General features: G+C 48.1%; 1 long non-coding RNA gene across 2 annotated transcripts; it reads right to left on the bottom strand.

Moving 5' to 3' along the window:
* Positions 1 to 1,661: 1,661 nt before the first annotated feature.
* LOC134423452 (uncharacterized) lies at positions 1,662 to 2,642 on the bottom strand. 2 transcript variants are annotated; one of them, XR_010029123.1, is made up of 3 exons: positions 2,520 to 2,642; positions 2,098 to 2,248; positions 1,662 to 1,798 (listed from the first exon to the last, which is right to left on the bottom strand). It is a non-coding gene; the product is annotated as an uncharacterized LOC134423452 (long non-coding RNA). The 2 variants fall into 2 exon arrangements; XR_010029124.1 differs by lacking the exon at positions 1,662 to 1,798 and adding an exon at positions 1,881 to 2,008.
* Positions 2,643 to 14,005: the final 11,363 nt, after the last annotated feature.

Genomic DNA, 14,005 nt, shown 5'->3' with positions numbered 1-14,005 from the left:
TCTCCCCCTCTGGAAATGGCTCCTTTCTTAGTTTCATTTTTGGTTGTACAACCCAAAAGAATTCTTCTCACTCCTTGGCATTTGTCCCCTTCAGATATTTTATGCAATACGGAAGAGGGAGGAATCAAAATTCCATGACATTGAAGTTCATTGCCGATTCTGCTCACGTCAGTTGAAATCAGTCACTAAAACCTCAGCCTGCAGGACCCCGTGCTCTGTATTTTTCTAGTCTAGGTAATCGCGATGGCAGCAGGGGGAGGTAAGTAGAAGGAAAAATGAACTGATTTCATTAGGTGTTAGAAGAGCTTATTAGAAAACAGGAGAAAAAAAAGCAATAAAATTACGAAGACGGGAATTAAAACAAGTGATGAAATCCAGTCTCTGCTGACTGCAAGGGGACACTTCTCACGCACCCTTTCTTGGTTTGGAAGATGCCCAGGCATTGATAAACATTTTACGAGAATTCAACTCCACAGCAGCAAGCGGCGGCGAATACCAAGAGAAAATATACTCGTGTGCCAGGATCAGCCCAGCAGCTTCAGAGGCAGCATTTAACCTGCTGCCTAACAGCCTCTGGGCCCTGTTTGGGTTTGTTGTCAGCCAGCAATCTGGATCTGCACTATACCTGGGTTATATTTAGGACAATTAAATTAATTGCTGGAACAGACAACCCTTTTTAGACCCAAGGCACTTTGCCCCCCTTCTCGATACCGTAGGGCTGATGTAGTGATTCTGGGGCTTTGGCTTGGCAGTCAGAGCATGTGTGTGTTTTATGTAAGAAGCAGCAGTGGGGATGGATGCTGCTAGACAAATATTTGGTTAATTTTTGTAATTATTAGTAATAACAATACTCTGCTTTCTCAAGCACCTTTTATGTCTGGGTGCTTTTGAAACACTGGTAAAGCCAAGTGATGCAGCTCCATTCTAGGGGCTGTAATTAGCTTTAGCTCCACTTTGTAGATGTGGAAAAAGAGGTGGAGGGAGGCGGGAGGATTCGAGGTACAGCAGAGCTGGGGGGCGGTGCCCTGAGCAGCAGCCAGCAAGAGCTACCAGAAGTAAAGCTCAGGCCTCTGCCAGCCTCTTGGTTGAGCTGTTCTGAGAGACAAGCTCATGTCACCACACTGTGCTGATATTTGGGCCAGCGCCTGAGCAAGGAGTCTGAACTTTTCCTCCTAGGAGGTTCAAATACACCCTGTCCAGGGTATCCCTTGGCCATCTGCCCTACCTGCCCATGTCAGCTCCCCTCATTGTCAGAAGTGATGGGACAGGATGGTTTCATGTAGTTCCTCTTCCCAACCCTCCTCCTGACCGGGCTCCGCGTGCCCATGGAATGAGAAGGGTCCCTCAGTGACCAAGAACAGGAGGAACCTGCTGGGCTTTGGAGCCTGGTCCCCACAGGCCTGGGTTACCACATCCTCTTTGGCCAGGTTGGCTTTTTGCCTCTGCCTGCCTGTCACAAGATCTCTTTCCCCACATGGTTAGGGTGTTTCTTCCACTTTCCTCCCAATGCTGGTTCACAGACCATTGGTCCCCCACCATGCTTAGGTCAGCTCTGTACCAGCTCTGCCCTTTTGCTCTGGTCTGCTCTAGATCTCTTGGACATCTGTGTCCAGGCTGTGTTTTTCTTGGTAACAAATGATAACAAACTCAAGAATTTGCCATTATCCCTTAGGAAACTCAGTATTTCATTCCAAAATGAGCCCTCTGAGATTTCAAGGCATGGATTGTGATTTGCATGGGCTCTTCCAGTCCGCACCTTCCTTCAGTAGGGTCATGTCACGTTAGCTGGGATCTAGGCCTAAAACAAGGATGGGTAAGTTCTAAATCTAATCTTAAGTAAAAAAAAACCAAACAAACAAACAAAACCAAACAACAAAGAATTAATAATCTATTATTTCTATTCTATTTTTTTCTCTTCTGTTCCATTCTCATCCATCCCGAATGTGTCTTCCCAGCAAGTTCACTGGCTTAGGCCCTCAGTGCCAGCACAGAGATTCTGGCTGCAATGCTGAAATTAGTTAAGCCCAGCAGATTGTCAAAGCTTCAACTCAACACAAGGATTCAATCACCTAAGTATATTTTCAGCTCCCAACTGACCTGGTGCTTCTCTCTGTTATTATCCGTGCACAATCTCTCCTGCTGTGCCAAGATTCCTGTGTTCTTCATTTCTCTTCCGTCTCTGATGCCACAAAGTCAAGTGAATGTCTTCAAGGAAATCTCAGTAATAAAACCTATTTCCTCTTCCCAGCTGCAAAGAGAAAACAGAGTAATAGTTTCTTTATCCATCAGGGACCGGTTAATGCCTCACTCCTCATCATCACCAAATGCAACTAATAAAGGAGTAAAGGAGATTTGGCAGTTTAATGCAGCAGCTAATTTTGTGCCTGCTGCCCTGCCAGAAAGTATTTTCACTTTTGGGTGATGCCAGAACAGCAGAGCTGATTAATTAGCCTTCTCTTGAGCAGGAAGAGCTCAGCTAAGATGCCTGAAGCCCCCAGACATCCCAGGCATTGGCCAACCTTGTTAGTAGCCGGCGTTCCCAGTATCTCAGGGGTTCATCGGTCTGCCTGTCTGGGTAAGGCAAAAAGACGACAGTGCAGAGCTTTCCCTCGGGAGGGAGCAGATCTGTTACACACACCAGGTCTTACTCTGAGACAGAGAGAGCTGGCTGGAGAATGCTCAGAGCGTGGAGGAGCTGGCACAGCACCACTGACGTGTGGCTCACAGCGGGTCCCTGCAGAGCCCGGTGCTGCCTGCGAGGGACACAGTGCACACACTTCCCAGTCCCTCTGCAGATGTGGCTTTGGAGGGGTCAGCACTGCAGCTGTTGCACACAGGCATGGAGATCCATGGAAAACAGTGCTTGAGAATAGTAAATATGTTTGTTAGATGAGCAGAAATGCAAAACAAGGAAACTCCAGCCTTGATAGGGAGTCTCTCAGCAGAGACATTCAGACTCCTTCCTTGACTGAGAACAAATACACAGAAAACACAATCCACGTGTGAGGACACCCTCCAGAACAGCACGAGCTCCACAAGACCACAACAAGCAGAGCTCCTGTGCCAGCTAAGTAGTGCTCTCCATGGGTCATTAACACCTCCTGAGCTCTCCCTGTCCTGCCTTCATCTTCCAGGAGGTGTTTCTGAACAGCTTAAGCCCTGGACAGATTAATTAAACTTGAGGACAGGACCAGGCAGTTTCTACAGGGCCTGGTCATTTTCCTTCCCATGTAATTTCTCAGAGGTTTTATGGTAATGCCTGTAAGAGTTTGCAAGACCAGGAACTCGATGAGTGTGTTCACAGACAGAGAAACTTCCTTCAAGCACATGAGATGTGTAGGATCCAGCAAAACAAGTCCTTTGTTCTTGGTTGGGTCCTCTTTAGATGCTATAACAGTAATGATAATACTGAGAATTTCAGTCTGGAGACTTGGACAGCCTCTGCTGTCTGGGAGGTGGTGAGGGGACAAGTGGCTGCAAAGAGGGGGGCACGTGAGTGGTGTGGGGTGCTTCTCCTCTGGACCTGCCTCTGGGCTGCAGTGTGAACCTGGGCAGGTACACCAGTGAGAACACCTTCACAGGGGCCAGATAGCTCTGCTGCTTTTGTAATGGGTGCAGAAAAAGAGATGCTCCAAAGAGCCCCTTCAACTAAAGGAGCAGTCCATGGCAGGCTGGCTGTGCCCTTTACAGACCACCCGGATGACTGCCTCAAGTGTGAGCACCAGCCTTGCAGGTGTTCATATACACCCCCTGTTTGGGTTTCTTCTGGCTATTCCTGCCTCCTTGGGCTTTCAGGGCATCACTTCTGCCAGCCCCATGTGTCAGGCTGAATTTCCCCACTTGGTTGCCTATTCCTACATCTTTAGTAGGAAGCATGGGCTTATACCCTGCTGCAGGTAGGTGAGGTTTAAGCCAGTCTGTAAAGAAATCCTGTTGGAGGGAAGCATAGTGTGTCTTGGACAGAAACACAGAGCAGCTGGTGATAGCTGAAACTTGCCGTTTCTACATGCCAGACTGCTAAACTGCAACACACACAGAGGAGACCTTGATCCAGCCAAGGAGATAAGGTGTTTCAACTGGTACAAAGTAGCCAGTACAGAACTAGACTGAAAACGCAGAGAAAGTTGAAACTCTGAGGTGGTGGTGCAGCCTGGTGATGGGGCACAGCCTTCAGGCACAGCATGCTGTGATGTGTTACGGAGATAAGGGACAACAAGAACACAGCCAGAGAATGGAAGGAGTATCAATTTTGCATTTTTCTGGAGTGAAACACTTTTCCTTGTTAAATGTGTAGTACTGGTGTTTCCCTCACATTGTAACCAACTTCACGATGAGGGGAAATAAGTTGCTTTTCTTGCACAATCCAGCTTTGATATGGTTAATCCAGCTGGCATAAGACCCTTGGGGTTGCTTGTAGGATGCAATGACGGCACTGTTAGGAAGGATGGCCTTGGTGCTTCCTGGGCATGGTGGTGTGTGTGCAGTATGAGAGCCTGGCGAGGCTGAAGGCTCCCCTGACCTTGCAGGGCAGCCCCTGTGCCCAGGTGAAGCTGCCCAGGGCTGGGTGGGCTCGGCACAGCCGGCGCTGCCGGGGCCATGCGCTGCCTGCGTGCTCGGCAGAGTCTGACAAATCAACTCGCCTGGATTTATCTTGCTCTCCCAGATGATATCTTGCAATGTCTCAATCCTATTGCTCCAGCCCTGGCTGGCAGATAAGAGGCAGCTCGTGCCTTGCTGGGGCAGGGTTTAGCAGCCCGTGAGTCCAGCTGGCAGGAAGCTCATTGCCTGACTGCGAGGGGACGGAGCTCTCTGCTGTGGCAGTCACGAGACCAAGAAATGCTTTTTCTTCAGAAGAACTTGTTGATTTTAAAAATAAAGCAGCCGTGGCCTATGCTCCAAGGAATGTCTGGGATCAGGAAAAATGGAAAGGCATTTTTCTGTTCCTAGAGTGATTTGCACTGTAAAACCTAAACAATGTTTGTTCCTCTGGACCTCCCCAGCTCCACACTTCTGTGGTATTTATCAACACAGTGTTTTAGTGAATGATCTTCCTCCAGTTAACTAACATGACTTAAGTAGCATGGTGATATTGCCAAATTCTTGATATCTGACAGCTTCCCTCTTCCTACCCACAGAGCCAAGTGAATCCAGGGAGTGCTTCATTCATGGACCTAGCAGGCTGACCTGAAAGTATCTTTGGACCAAGCCAAGGCCCAAACCTGTGAAAACTTATGTACTTGCTCAGATTTTATAGCATGAGTAATCTCGGAGACTGAACATATTATTGCTATCATTTATTCATACATGCTATCTCTATTCCTCTCTCCCACTATTATCTGAGTGTCTTGTAAACATTAATGAATGACTTTCAGGTCCCTGCACACTGCTTCATTGTTTGGGCAGCAGGTCACAGGGAATGATTAAAGTGATGGGAAAAAATGGCAGGTTGGATTAAAAAATGTCTGGTTTATTAACATTCCTTTGCCTAGCTTCTGCAACATAGGAAATTCAAGGTACCCTAATGTGTTTTTTGAGACTTGAAACTAGGAACCATTTCCCAAGCTGCTTTGTTCCATTCCCATCTGAAGGGTTCATGAAAATCATTAGAGATGTCTGCAAACCTCGCTGCCACTAAAAAGTTAATGTACATAGCTACAAACCAGATTATCGAGTAATTTTGGATTATTTCCTCTTATTTAACTTACCTCTTAGAAAAATGTTGCTCCTAACCTTTGTTACCTTCTTTTATTGACCACCGCTGTTTTCAGTGGGACCTCCGAAGGACAGGACTGGCCAAGGTCCAGCCAGGCTGGTGTGTGACCAGCTGCCTTCATCCCCTGGAGGATGCTCATCCCCTCCAGCCCTGGGTGCTGGTGCAGGGAAGAGCCCTCTGTGTCCCCCACCAGGAAAAGGAATTTCACCATTGTGCAAAGCCTGGAGGGTTGGTTTTCTGCAGCCATGCGTGTGAGATGGGGACCTCATGCTGAGGGTTTGGGGGTGACATTTTTGTCTCTGGACCCATCACCTGGGTGCTGTGGGGCTGGAACAGGTTGTGGGATATGACTTGGGGTGAGTTCCTTGACCTTCCCCAGGGAACAGCCTTGTTCCTTCTGCCATTGTGGGGAGGAGAGTGACCCACATGAACTCAGCCAAGATCTCCAGCTGCCCCTTGAGCTCTCTCTATGTGACACCACACTGGGGGGAAACCTTGCCAAATGTTAAAAGGACAGAGCTGCCCAAACACAATATTGAGAGCCTGGTCTGGAGATGGATCCTCAGCAGTGAGAGTTTTGGTATGAGTGTCCAGTTGAGTTAGTTCACACAATGGCAAAGGGCTGGGAGATGTCCTCAATTCCCAGGCTCAGAGCTGGGGATGGGTGCAATTATTTCACCTGAAACTTTCCTTGTGTGAAAAATGCAAATTTGGTGACAAATAGTTTTGAGCATTAGTGCTGGTTGAACTAAATTGTTTGTCCTGAGAAAAAAAAAATTCCAAGAAAGTACATTTGCAATGTTTATTTCAGTTTAAAATTCCCCTCCATTTTACTTGTAAATAGCTCCAAATCAAAGCACAGCATTTTCTCCTCACCTTTCACATTTTCTGTAATTTAAATTAATAGTCCTAGTTGCAATCTGAACTAATTCCCTCCTTCCTGACTTTTCACAACTGCTCATGGAACAAAACAACTCCAAATTCATTTTTTCAGACATCTCTCCTCAGAATCATTAGACACATTAACATCCACCACATAAATGAAACCACAGGCTATCAATGTTTTGAGACAGCTGTATTTCCCACCAGAAATTTGCATAGCACCTTTGTAGCACTCTGAATTACTCTACCAATATTTTTTTGGGAAAAATGCAACTTACTGGTACTGAATCTAGAATTAGAAGACTAAAAGTCCCCAGGCAAAACCCCAGCCATGCTCTTAGCCACCAGTCCCAGGTCTCTCTTCCTGCCTGTGTCTAGCACTGGGCAACCTTCATTCCTTCCCCACCTTTCCTCATTCTGTCTGTCCCTAGGGAAGTGGTGTCATCCAGTTTTCCTAACCCATGTCTCCCTTTGCAAAGCCATCCTGCTGAGAGTCGTGGTGTAAAAAAAAGGTTTTTAAATTCTTTTTCATCACCAAAGCATGACCTTTCAGAGGGTTCCAGCAGGTATCTCTGCAAAATTTCCATTTTTGCCACCACTTAAGCTTTTCATCAAACTCCCATCTAACAAAGTGTAGTTCTCAGCAACTGGAAGCAGAAGCAATTCAGCCCTCTGGGAAGTGATATTTGTCTGCATCAAGAAAATTCTTGCGATTAGACAGAAAATGGATATTTCTTCCCCTGTAATATATACTTTTAGAGAAATCCCCCAGCTCAATTCCCCTCCCCCCTCCAAAAAATAATAAGAGCAAAAACAGAAAATAATGAAAAAAAAGCTTTTCCTGCAGAAAGCACCGTTTCCTGGTGAGGTCTGCCAACAGAGCTCCCACTGTGTCTCTTGGGAGGTATGGGCTGAGAAGGTGCAGGAAGGCAGCAGCTCACCCTGGTCGTTGTGTGCCTCCCACACCCCCAGAAAAGTGCAAGGTTTCCCACAGTCAAGTGGGGGACAGTGGTGGGGCTGATGCTTTTCTCTGCTCTCTGCTGAGCCGTGTCTCCTCATCAGGGATGCTGATGGAAACGACCAAGCTCCCTCCACCCAGTGCCATGCTGGGAATGTGCAGCTGAGGGCTGTGTCCCTGGGTGGAGTGGCTCAGTGTGGACTCCTCAGGCCCCATGCCTCCCACCAGAGTCCCTGTGGCTCCCACAGGGTGGAGGAGGCTGGCTCTGCATGGCCCTGGGGCTGGCAGGGCTGCGCACAGTGAGCTCACCCCACCGCCTGCACCCAGGTGGAGGTTAGGCAATATTGAAGGAAAAAAACATGGGGGTGGAAAAAAGGGAAATGAGAAAGAAAAAGAAACATGAAGGAGATGGTGATGAAATGTTTGCCCTGCCTGGAAAACTGCCCTATCAGGGCAGGGGCGATACAAGGTGCAGTAGCAAAACACGCTCACGCTGCCCCAGAAACAGCCTGTGCAAAGATGTGGGTCAGTTAAGATGGGTGTACTCGGGAGGGCCATGCCCAGAAATGCCAGATGCAGTGGGAGCCCTGCTGGGCAACAGCCAGGGTGCTGTTGTTACATGGCCATTGCAGAGATGTGCTGCCAGGGCTGGAGAAGAGCAAGAGAAGAAGGAGGAGGAGGAGGAGGAAGGGAGAAGGAAGGCTGGGGGAGTTTTTCTCAGGTTGTTGCCATGTGGAGCCCAGCTCAACACCTGTTTTCTTGGGAAGGTTCAGTCTTGTCTTGCCAGGTTGTGCTGGAGCAACTTCACTGAGTGAGGAAGGTCCTGAGCAAGATGATCCAAGATGAGCCCAGGCTCCCTTGCTTCATCCCTTCCTCTTGGCCTTGAATTTTGGGGCTGGAGCTGCTCAGCAGTCAAACCCTTAACCTCTGACCTGTCTCCCCAGGGCTCCCTGCAGAGTTCAGGCCTTTTTCAGCCCATGCACTCTGAAGTGTTGCCCAGGAGAGCTGGGTCCTTGCAGGGCTCATTTACAAACTCTCACAACAGGTTACTGTGCAGAATAATCCTCTGCAGAGCTCTCTCTTCTGGGAGAAAAACTCTTCCTGAGGACAGATCTCCTGAGAGAGGCTGGAGCTGGTGCTGGGTTGTCAGGCTCCAGCAAGGACAATATTTTGCATGGAAAAACTTCCTCTAAGAGCCAGACTTTCTCTGTGTGCAGCAGCATCTCCCAAGGGTGTTGGAGGCTCTGGTTTACCACATCTGTGTCGTGATGCTTTGCAGGTAGGAGCCTGCATCCACTCAGTCCTGTGTGCAGTGCTGTGGCAAATCCAGCGCAAATAGCTAGAGAGGGTGTTCAGAAATGTGTGTGTGTCTCCCACAGCCACAGAGCTGGGGGCTGGCAATGGTTTGGCTAACCTTGCCAGGCACCATTTTTTTCCTCCACAGCTGGCAAAGGCTTTGGCACCTGCAGCTGCTCCCTGAGAGACTCCTAGGAATGAAGGAGCTGATGGCTGCTTGCAGAGTCTAGCATGGCACATTTATGGAACAAATCAGGATCAAAGTGTTGCATGGGAGTAACTGGATTTGAGAGATGCAGCTAAAACCCCCATGGCTGGGGACCACCTGCTATTGCTATCCCTGGGCAATTTGTTTGGGCTCCACAGAGATGTGCTGGATACTTAGAAATTCTCAAGTTCTGAAACTTTCTGCTCATATCAGGGGAATAATGAAAATCCAACTCTAGTCATCGGGTTCTCAAATTTAATCAGTTTAGAACATGTCAGCATTAATCCCAGCCCCCATGAATACTTTATAACATCAGCTATGTGTTGACACTTAGAAGTCAGGTATTTTTTAAAGGATTGTTCTTTTATAATAAAAGGGATTAAAAATATAGGAATTTATTAATTTTTATTTTAGTTTCTTTATCCTTCTCTTGTGAACAAGCCAATGAAGTAATAAAAAGCAGGTATAATGGAAAACAAACCCAGAAGTCTCCCTGCTGGGAAATGTTGTCTAGCAATGTTGGTTTTGTTTTTTTTATTTCAGCGGGAGGAAATGGTGACATCAAAATGATATTGTAACATAGTTGGCACTAAACAAGAATAAAGTGTTCTAGATGACAGCACATCATCTCACATGCCTTCTATGCTCTAGGTATTGAAAATAAACCACCTGTCACGTACACCATAAATGTATTTCAGGGACTGAGTGAGATCCAGGAACACTAGATATTGCAGCTATCCTCGATGACTGGTTGCACTGAATTTCCCTCTCCCTGTGAGGTATTTCAGAAGCATCCCAGTGGCCCCAGTGGCCCCAATGGTCGAGAACAACATTGGATGGAGCACCAAGCCTGTGTGCAAACTGTTCCTGGCCTTGTGCTGTCACCTACACCATGGTTTGCCTTGGCAATCACACTACAACTGGTCCCCTGGATATCCTCACCAGGAAGTAAAGGATGAGCCTGTGGGCTTGCTGAGCAGCTGTCTCACTTGTTTGACATCCAAAGGTGTCTCAGCTTTTGCTCAGGGCATTTCCACCTGCCTCTCAGCTACAGATGTGTGCCAGATTCTCACTTCTGAGCTGTATCTTGAGCTCTGTCCCTTTCTTTCCTGAGCCAGACCCTGGGCAGAACAGTTGCTGTCCTTTGCAAGGGTCTGTAGCCTTGGAAGAGATTTTGTGAGGTTATACCATCCCCATGGACCATGGGAAACAAGAGGGAAGAGAAGCAAGACTTGGACTCTGTCTCTTGGAAAAGATTTGGTCAAACATCTCTGAGCTTCCCAGGCCCTTCATGTGGTACCAGCAGCCTGGTTCCCAGGCACAGAACAGGTGCCTCTGACCAACTCCCTGTAGCAGCACCCGGCACTGGTCACACCAACATCAACAGCTTCATCCCAACACTCAGGTGCTGGTTCTTGCTTCCCCATGTGCACTTTGCCCACCCGTTCTCTGAGTCCTGTAGGTATAAACTCTCCCTGCCAGGGAGTTGATGCAGCACAGCCTGGTATTTGTCTGCCTGCACAGGACTTCCAGTGAGACCAACCCGTGGTGGTCAGGCAATGAACACAGGGTCTGGCAGCAGCATGGGGGCTAGAGTCAGTAGTGGGGAAGGCTGTGTGTTGCACCATGACTGGAATCAAGGATTGAAATACCCAGGTGGTTTGGTTTGAGGTTAGCTCTCTCCATTCCTCTGGCCCTGACCCTCACCTCATTCCTTCCCATGTCAGAGCTCACCCACTCCTTGCCAACCTCATGTTCCTCTTTTCACTGCTGGTGCCCTGCTCACACTTGCTGTCCTGCAGGTCTTCCTCACCTGAATCCTCTGTTTGCATGATGAGGACAAGGTTAAACACACTTTCCTCCTTCCCTTCTGCCCTTAGAGGATTGGGGGCAACCAGTTGAGGAAAAACTGGGAAACTCCTTCTTCAGCCTATCAGACCCAGCTGACTTCCGGCAATGTCCCTCTTCTTGGGAGGGACAGAAAAGTCATTCTTGCTGTGTTTTGCCAGTTCTTAGGATAATGTACAGCATGATTAAGAGAAAAGAAGCCCAACCATTTATTTGTAGACTCCAGAACCTTCATGACTGACTCAATTTGGTCTTCGTGTTCAAGTGGGGAGTGATTGAGCAAGAACTTGATTTTATCAGAAGGAGGTTGTCCTTTCTCTATTCCAGCAGGGATTTCTTTGGTTATTATCTATTCATGCATTTAATTTCTTTAGAAACAGCATCTGCCCAAAAGCTCTGGGCAGTCTGCCATTCCTCTGATGTACAAAGTGTACTTGTTATTGAACCTGGGAATGCATTAGCTACTGATCAGGCCTTGGTTTTGTAAAGCATTTTCCATACACTTAATGCTAAACATATAGAAGATAGAGGAACAAAGTGAAGCTTGCCATTTCTCTTTGCATTGCTGGAGTTATAGTGGGTCACATTCTGACCACTTTTAAATGCTATTTCACTTTTCACTTTTCCTAAAATATACAAGATCCTATCTCACACGGACATGTGGAATGCAATGATCTTTCCTACTTGTGAAATTGTGGCAAATAACTTGTGTTTCTAACAGGTGTTACTTGCTATTTAATTCTCTAGAAAGATCTCAAGTAGAGCAATTCTTCTTAGTTGCAGTCATATGGTCTTGTTGTCACTCTTAGGAAGACTGGACAGGCCCATCAAGTGTCCTGGGTTTGCACCTGGGAACTGATTTAAAACAAGCACCTGCCTCTGACTGCATAAATCACAGGTCAGTGGAGCAACTCAAGCACTTTATGCAGCATCAGTGAAGGGACATACAACCTCCTTCTATCAAATCCCGCTTGAAAGCAAATATTCACCTTTGCCCAAGCATTTCTGAGAACAGAAGTATCCAGAAAAAAGGATTCCAGAAGACCCTAAATCTAGATAAGGACAAGTTCCTTGTAAAATATGCACAGATGCCTCTGGAGAAATTTCCAGGTGCAGCAATTACCAATAAAGCCTATTTTATACCTTTGCGACCAACTGAACTTACGCAATCCCTCTGCTCTTTACATAACACTGGCAAAAAGCCACCCCCTCCCTGTTCTGGAAGAACCAAACTGACGTGTTAGAAGAGCACGATTGGAAAGGCTAGCCTGGGACATTACTGTGCTGGAGCACTTAAAGGACATGTGGAATATACTTGAGATGCCATGAAATAATAGCCTATGTCAAACTAGTTCCAGGTCTCCTAACGCGCCTTGATCTGGCCACTGAACACACCTGTTCCCAAATTGGGGTGACACGTCGCTCCTTCTTTGGGAGCGCATGGGTGGACCCAGACGTGTCCTCCTCTGCCCCACCCAGCTCAAGAGGGTGGGTGAATCCAAGAAGGCACCATGGCAGGAATTAACCACGTGGGGAAACCCGTGATGTTCCCATCCTCCACCAGCAGCTCGCTTACAATCATTCCCTTATGAGGAGCTGAGCACACACCAGTTCCCTGGGTAGCACCAGTTTCCCTTCCTGAGTAGAAAGGAGCTCCTCACTCCTGGGTTATGATGGGTCAGATGTGGGCTCTTCATTCCACTGCTGCAAGGAGGCTGCTCAAAGTCACTGCTGCTGAGAATGTTCTCCGTCTGCTCATGTGGTTGTGTGAAATTTTGTGGGAAGGGATAGCAGAGCTGCCGGTCATGCTTGGGTTTGATGGATAGGGAGGATTGCATTCCTGTGAGCAATGTTCCTTCTAGCCCTGCCGTGGAAGCATAAAGGAATATTGGAGGTGGAAAAATAAAAGAGAAAGTGCAAAAGCTGCTAAGAACCTTCAATGAGTTTTGTGGACATTAAAAATACCCTAACCATAGACCAGCTTCTGTGACTCCAGAAGCAAAGAGGAGCATGAGCACGTGCAGCTGGGGGCCTCCATTCTTCCATCTGCACCACAGCTCTATGCCTTGTGATCGCTTGGGTCCAGCACTGGCACTGGAAGGACCGTGCAAGATCCATGGAGGGCTGGGCAGCACCGAAGGGGTCCAGACCCCGTCACTGCCCGAGGGGAGCAGAGTGTGCAGGGCCCTGCTGGGTGCAGGAGCCAGGGCTCAGTTTCAGCCTGTGTTGGAGCAGCTCTTTGGTGTAAACAGCGGGGTGGGGAAGGCGTCTGGGCCTGGGCAGGCTCAGACCTGTGTGGCACTGGCAACCCGGCTGCCTCCGTGGGGCTGCTGATTGCAGGAGCAAAGGCGTTCAGAGAAAGCGCCCAGCGCTGGGCACAGCGGGCCAGCACCACTCACTGCTCACTCTGTGGTCTTCTGCAGACCCTTTCTTTGCCTCTCGGAAGCAGCTCTTCTGTAATACAGGTGGAGTTACAGGCACAGGATTTTAACAGAATGAATAGTTTGTGTAAAAAAAAAAATTGTGTGGTGATTGCCCTCTGAAATTTGCTCATCGAGGGCTACAGCAGTCAAGGAAGGAAATAACTGCTGACCTGCAGCTGGGCAGATTCTGGGAATGCCCCATCCAAGTCTGGCATTTCACACTTAGTTTTTCAAGGTGTCATCTCGTGAAATTTTACAAGCTCAGTGTGAGAGGAGCGAAGTGATGCCAGGGTGGGGTGCACTGGTTTGGCAGGCAGTGCTCTTGCCCATTCCCACCACGCCGTGCTGTGCCGTGCTGTGCCTTGCTGTGCCATGCCACGTTGTGCTGGCTGATCCATGCTCTGGACTGGGGCTGTGATTGTTTCAGCAGCTGCAGGTCTCGTGGCGTTGGCTTTCAGTAGCATTCAGGTGGCAGCCACAGTGGCAAGGCCAGGCTACCAGTGGTGTGGAGAGAGAAGGCCACCGAACAGGTTTGAAGGGATGAGGAAACATTTAGGTCATTTTTATCCGGAGCTCATCTGCTATCTCTTAATCTTGCCAAGTGGGCACGACACCAGGAACAGGAGGTGAAGTGCAAGAAAAAAACAATGCCAGGCTTTTTTCTTTCTATTTTTTCC

Source organism: Melospiza melodia, chromosome 12 (genome assembly GCF_035770615.1).
Source record: "Melospiza melodia melodia isolate bMelMel2 chromosome 12, bMelMel2.pri, whole genome shotgun sequence".
In the NCBI taxonomy this organism is placed as follows: Eukaryota; Metazoa; Chordata; class Aves; order Passeriformes; family Passerellidae; genus Melospiza; species Melospiza melodia.
Note: the sequence above shows the minus strand (reverse complement) of the source record. Positions and strands in the feature narration are given on the sequence as shown.